Source organism: Pyrgilauda ruficollis, unplaced genomic scaffold (assembly GCF_017590135.1).
Source record: "Pyrgilauda ruficollis isolate IOZ18807 unplaced genomic scaffold, ASM1759013v1 scaffold21, whole genome shotgun sequence".
Taxonomy (NCBI): Eukaryota; Metazoa; Chordata; class Aves; order Passeriformes; family Passeridae; genus Pyrgilauda; species Pyrgilauda ruficollis.
In genome coordinates, this window is record NW_024520318.1 from 8,576,509 (window position 1) to 8,582,508 (window position 6,000).

Consider the following 6,000-nt stretch of genomic DNA (forward strand, 5'->3'; position numbering starts at 1 on the left):
AGGGAAAGCACAGCAAGGTCCCAGGGTAAACGTCTCTCTAATTTACTTCTTCTTGGGACTTTTCCTGGACCCAGGCTCTGCCCTCATAGACACAGGCTGAGCAATAGGATATACTGCCTTGGATATTTTAGCTGAATTTCCATTCCAAGCCTTGCCCCAGTTTCTTCTGCTTGCAATGGTTTTTCTTTCTTCACATGGCTTCAGCAAGCAATAGCTCCTTCCAGAGTTCTTAGGTAGATCATGGATGAATTCTGTGTGATGTGATTCATCCTTCAGGACACTTCCATTATTCCTCATCAGCAGCTCTCCTGAGGAGAAACACCAGCCCCAGAGTGATGAGACATGATGATGCTTGTGTCCAACTAACAGATATAGTCTTGCCCAGGTGACCATGGTGCAGATGCAGGAGCACCTGTGTGCTGCCCTTCTGCTATCACTGCTCATGCTCTGGCTCCATCTTCTGCTGATTCATCCCTCTGGTCACTCTCAGAGACTGAGGAGGCTTTGGCCATGGCAGGAACAGGCTCCTCAGTGAGGACACCCTGTCCAGGGGTGGAAAATGAGTCAGCGGCCATCTGAGCTTGGCATGTGCTCCAGCCACAGGGACAGCAGTCCCTGGAGGCAGCCACCCTGTGTGACCCCAGAAGCTGCTTAAGCCTGAAGAGCAAAGCACATTTCCCGTGGGGGACAGTGCTGGAGCAGTCACAGGGACAGGCACTCCCAGTCACATGGGGACAGCCTGAGCACGAACACCCTGGAGCAAGGCTCCTCAGTCTGCAGAGTTCCCCTGTCCTTTCTGAGTTCCTTATTCACATACAATGTTTTGCACTGCTGCTGCACTAGCAACACCTCCTTCCCTGGAGTCTCTGGCCTTCAAACCCTACCTTAGTCCTGGGTTTACCCCCTGCTTTGTGCTCCTGTTTGTCTCTGCACTGAGCCATGTGAAATGGGGTAGCAGCCTCTGAGCAGATTCTTTTTCCCAGTTCAGTGATCATAAGGTGGGAGGTAGCAGAGCTGCCTCCTGTTTTCCCAGCTAGCCCATTTCCAGCTCTGATATGTGTGGATATGTGTAGCAAGAGATGCTGGGAAGAGCTCTCCCCAAGAGGTATAGCAGGGTAGCCCAGACAGGCTTGCACTTCAATAATCTCTCCTAGGAAGAGATCCGTGGGCTGAGCCAGAGAAAAAAAGGTGTGGGGCTGGGTAACCACAACCTTTGGGACTGTGGAGATGGGCAGAGAAATGCCATATTGCACAGCAGTACCGGGACAGGGCTTAGGGTCACCTGCATCACGAGAAGGGAGCCCATGGTGCCAAGTCAGGGCTGCCAGGGCAAGGAGGCAACTCCCTGTTTCTAAACAGCCAGGACAAATTCCCAGGAGAAGGTTGGCTGGCCACTGATTGATGCAGGCCCTCATTTCCAGAGCAATGTATCTGACTCCAGCCCATCCCTCCACTTCCTCCCACCTGGGGCCTTATGCCACCAACACAGAGCAGGCACCAGCCAGAATTGTTACTCTGTTCCAGCTGCCTTGCTCTGAGACGGGGCTGCTCCTTCCCTGTGCAAGGGCAGGGTTATTCCTCATCCCTCGACTTGTCCAGAGGACGAAAAGGGCTCTTGCAGCATTCCCTTCAAAGCTGCCCCAGCTTTGCCTGGAGAAGATGCTGAGTGAGGAGGAGTCCATCCCTCTGCCTTCTCCCTGCTGCTGGCCCCAGATGCATCATTTCAGGAAGGAGACAGCTCTGCTTCCCACTGCCTGGTCTGCCAGAAGTGAGGGGGAGCTTTGATCAAGGCACAGCTATCTGTGCTCTGATTGCTGCCTTTCCTGAACGGCCCTGTTCAGAGGAGAGGGCACATTTCTTTTAACCCTTCTCTTCCTGCGAGCCTGGAGCTCCACAAGAAAGGAACATTTATTAGAACTTTCAGCCCAAAGGGCTTCACATTTCTAGAGAAATCTGGGAACTGAGTGATGTTCAGTAACTGTGCCTTTTCAAGGATCCATTCAGTTGTTTGTGCACCCAGGGTTTTGGTTTAGAAAATCTTTGTGCTGAGGCTGCCTACAGATCTAATTAATAGAGAGAATGAAGGCAAATTTTCTCAGGGGAACTCAGTGGCCCCCTTCCACCACATCAAAGCTGCTGAGAGATCACGTTATCTTGACAGATGTTGTATACTACAGATCTGGTTACTGAACTTATGTTTCCCATGGACTCATTCCAACACTTCTTTTAATTTGTCAGGGATATATTTCAAAGTGCAACATGCACATGGTTGCAGAAAAGTTGAAGGAAGTTGCTGATTAATGACCTTTTTCCTGGTAGTGTAGATGTGGTTGTTCCAGCTGTAGTAGATACCAAAGAAAAGGTAATATACTGGAAACCAGAAAAGATAAAGTATCTTAGATTAAAGATTATTTTTTCTGTTCCTTCCAAGTAAAAGCAATTAATAATGCTATAACACAATGTGCTCAGCCATGTGAGGAGAGTCTGTGCCTAAGATACATGGAGGAATTAATCTCAGTGCTGCCATCACTTTTCTGTCACATCAGTGGGAGTATAAGGCACAGGCAGCTGGGATGTTTTTTCTCTGGGAACAGCTTCCCAGTCTCCACTTGTCTGCAGCTCTCTAGTTTCAGTGCTGGCTTGGGTGCCCTAAACAGATATGTTATTTCTACTTCTTTTCATCCTTTTGCAATCAACCACAATCTGAAGCACTGGTGATACCACCAATCACAAGCTTTGACACCTTCTGCCTTATAGTTATCTAAATTGTTTCTTGTCACAAATCTGAGATGAAATGAAATTATTATTTCCACCAGGTAGGAATATGCCCCCTCAGAATTCAGACAGCTCCTGACCCAGCCACACTTGATGAATGCTGCCAGAGCCAGTCTGGATTGCCTCTGGGGCTGTCTGTCCCCACCGGAGGGCCTCTACTTCCAAGGAGGGACTCCAGACACGACGGCAGTGCCAATACTATATATGGGAATAAAAACACTTAGCAGGATTGTAATGCTCAGCTTTGATCCCTGGTCCTTAGAGATAACAACAGCTCTGACCCCTGCAGTTCAGGGAGTCACAAGTTTATAGATGCCCTCTTGGGTAGGGGCACCTGTAAAAACCTGGCTTGGACTTTGAAAGGGTGTTTGCAATGACATAAGTGCAAAACAGGGCAAAGGTAAGCCCAAAGGTAAGCCAAACTTACCATGACTGCAGTAACTTCTCTGTGCTGATGCAAGAAGAGAGCCCAGAGCATGCAGCTCTAAGGGAACAGGCAGGGCCCAGCTCTTCCCCCCACAGCTGAATGGTGCAGGGATTTTCCCTGCAGAGACATTACCCAGGCCTACTCTTACCTACAGGTGACACAGGTGTTCAGCCAGAAACTTGATCTAAATCCTATCTCTGCCTGCAACCAGGACATCAGGGTGTTATCTGATTGATCTGATAAATGCCTGCAGTAAAATCTGTTTAAAACCGTCTCTGTGCATCACTGCAAACACATTGAGGAAACAGAAAGGTGACAAATGAACACTGAGACTTGAACTTAATTTAGATCAGATTGTAACCACAGTAAGTGCACTGCTGAGTGCAGACCCTGGCTCTTTTAAAAACAGAGGAGGCAGCAGTAGGATTCACAAAAGCTGTACAATGCTGGAGCTCATTTTTCCCACCCACATGAGGAGCTGCTGTATTTTCAAGTCAGGAGCAGCTGGTGATTGATGGTACATGTGCCTCACTTCAACAGAGAGCTGGGTCTGAATAGTGCATGTTTCTTTAGTTCAAACTGTTCAATCTTTTGTCTTTAAGAAGAAGCCAGAGGCAGCTCCCTCAGGGGAGTATCTTCTGCCCAGCTGTGGTTTGGGACCTTGCTCTGTTTTTCACACAGTGACTCTCCTTTGCCTCTATCACATGGTTTCCAGCAGTCACACATTTCTTAGGAGGAGGAACTGAGCCACAATTTGGAGATGTGGTACAGTTGTGGTCACATAACAAGCTGCTGACCACCCCAAGAATTCACCACTGTCTCCCTGCTCTCGCCCTGTAATTGCATTCTGGAGGAGGTGGTCCTGATGCTTCAAGGGTTTTACGTCCCCCAGCTCCCACGTGCTGCACTCCCAATCCTGGGGAGAGGGCAGGGGGACTCTGGAGGCTGGGCTATTTTCTAGTTGTCAGTATTAGGCTGTTTGTTATTCTAAGTGTTGGAGGGTTGTGGGCTGTGCTTTGAATTAACCAGGCTGCAGACCCTTGAGCTGCTTCCCACCCCCCAAGCACTGTTCTCATCCCTGCAGCCACAGCTGGGGGGGTTCCTGTCCTCCCAAGTCGTGATGGAGAGCAGCACACAGCAGCTGGAGTGCTTTGTTTCCAGTTGACCTAAGCCATGATTACACAGGGGGCTTTTCCTATTTGTAGCTTGGAACAGCTGGGGGATTGTCCCTGCCTGCAGCACATGGGACAGGCACATGACATGGCTCTGTGTGGCAAACAAACCTACACCAGACACACGCCTTCCTTTTCAGGGATTTCTGCAGCCTCAACAGCCTCTAAGTTTCAGACTGACCAGTATTCCTTTTGGAGTATCTTCACTGCAGGCTTCACCATGGCTAACCCAGGCTGTTGCTAGGCTTTGTCCCAAAATTTTTGATGTCCCACTGTTGCCATCCCCATGGTTCCACTAGTTGAAGCCATGAGAGGAGGTTTGAAGGAGTGCCATGGCCACCCAGACTGAGACCCAGCCTCCTTGCACTGTGGCTCTAATCCATGGCTCAGGGGCCAAGAGTTCACCAGGACACATACACTCATCCACCCCTCACCATGCCAGTCCCACACAAGCCCTGTGGGGGCTGGGGTTAGCAATGCACAGAGGGGAGCAGGGGGCTCCTGAGGAGCCTAGGGGCTGTGACGGCAGTGCAGGGTGGCTGCTGGTGCTCAGGCAGCACTTCCCAAGGAAGCAAAAGCAATTAGCTCAGCAAAACAAGATGTACTCAGGGGGGTTGTCTGAGAAACTCCCAGGAAATCTTCTATTCTTTCTGGGAGGGGAAAGCAGGAGACAACTGTCTCTTCCGCTTTCTCCCCCAGCAGCAGAACAGAGCAAGTCTCCCAAGCCCTGAAAATTACTCACTGCTCCCTAGAGTTCCCACCACCTTGCTTTCTGAACACAGAACTGCCTGCCTTCCCCTGCAGCCCCAAGCACGAGTCTCCAAAAAACCCCAGCTTCTTGCCCCTATTATCCCTGTGTGCAGCCAGGCCAGGCTGGGGCTTGGCCACCCTGAGACCTGGGAGAGCCCAGCCCCAGCTGCAGCAGCAAGGACAGAGCTGTGTTTGACCTGCAGCTTCCCCTTTTTCCCAGTTTTCAGATGCACAGCAACAATCCTGAGGCCCAACGCTCTCTGACCTTGGCTGTCCTCATTTGCTTCTAAAACTGGCTGATCACACTGGCGAGCTCCAAAATTGGCATCCCAGACGGCCTTTTCTCCACCACGTGGGATTCCAGGCACTGCCAGGGGCTCCCAGCATTTTTAATTATTTTTCTCCTTTTTTTGAACCCTTTTTCGTTCATGCTGTTTATGCTGTTTCCAACGGGACAGAATGGCCCTCTCCCCACAGGCTGTTTGCTGTGTGCTTGCTCAGGCTGGCTCATCCTTCCCCTGCATCTCAGAGGGACACCTGAGAGCATGGAGGTAAATACAAGCTGGCTGTATTTCCACTATGGAAAAGCCCTGGGGTTTTAAGACACATAAGGAAACAGAGGCCTTGACTCCAGCTGTAGTGGCAGTCCCTGCAGTGCCTTCCCCCATATGTAATAACCAACTGAGCTGTCATCAACAAGCAGAAGATGAGAACAGGCAGTGAGAGAGCTGATGGCACCCATGAACCATGTCCTGGGGGAGGAGAGAGCAACAGAGGAAGGTGTTAGATGTCACTGCTATGCAGCATCCCCAAGACCCTTTACTGTCAGGGTCACATGACAACAAGTAGGAAATGGTGGAGATTTGGGATAATGGG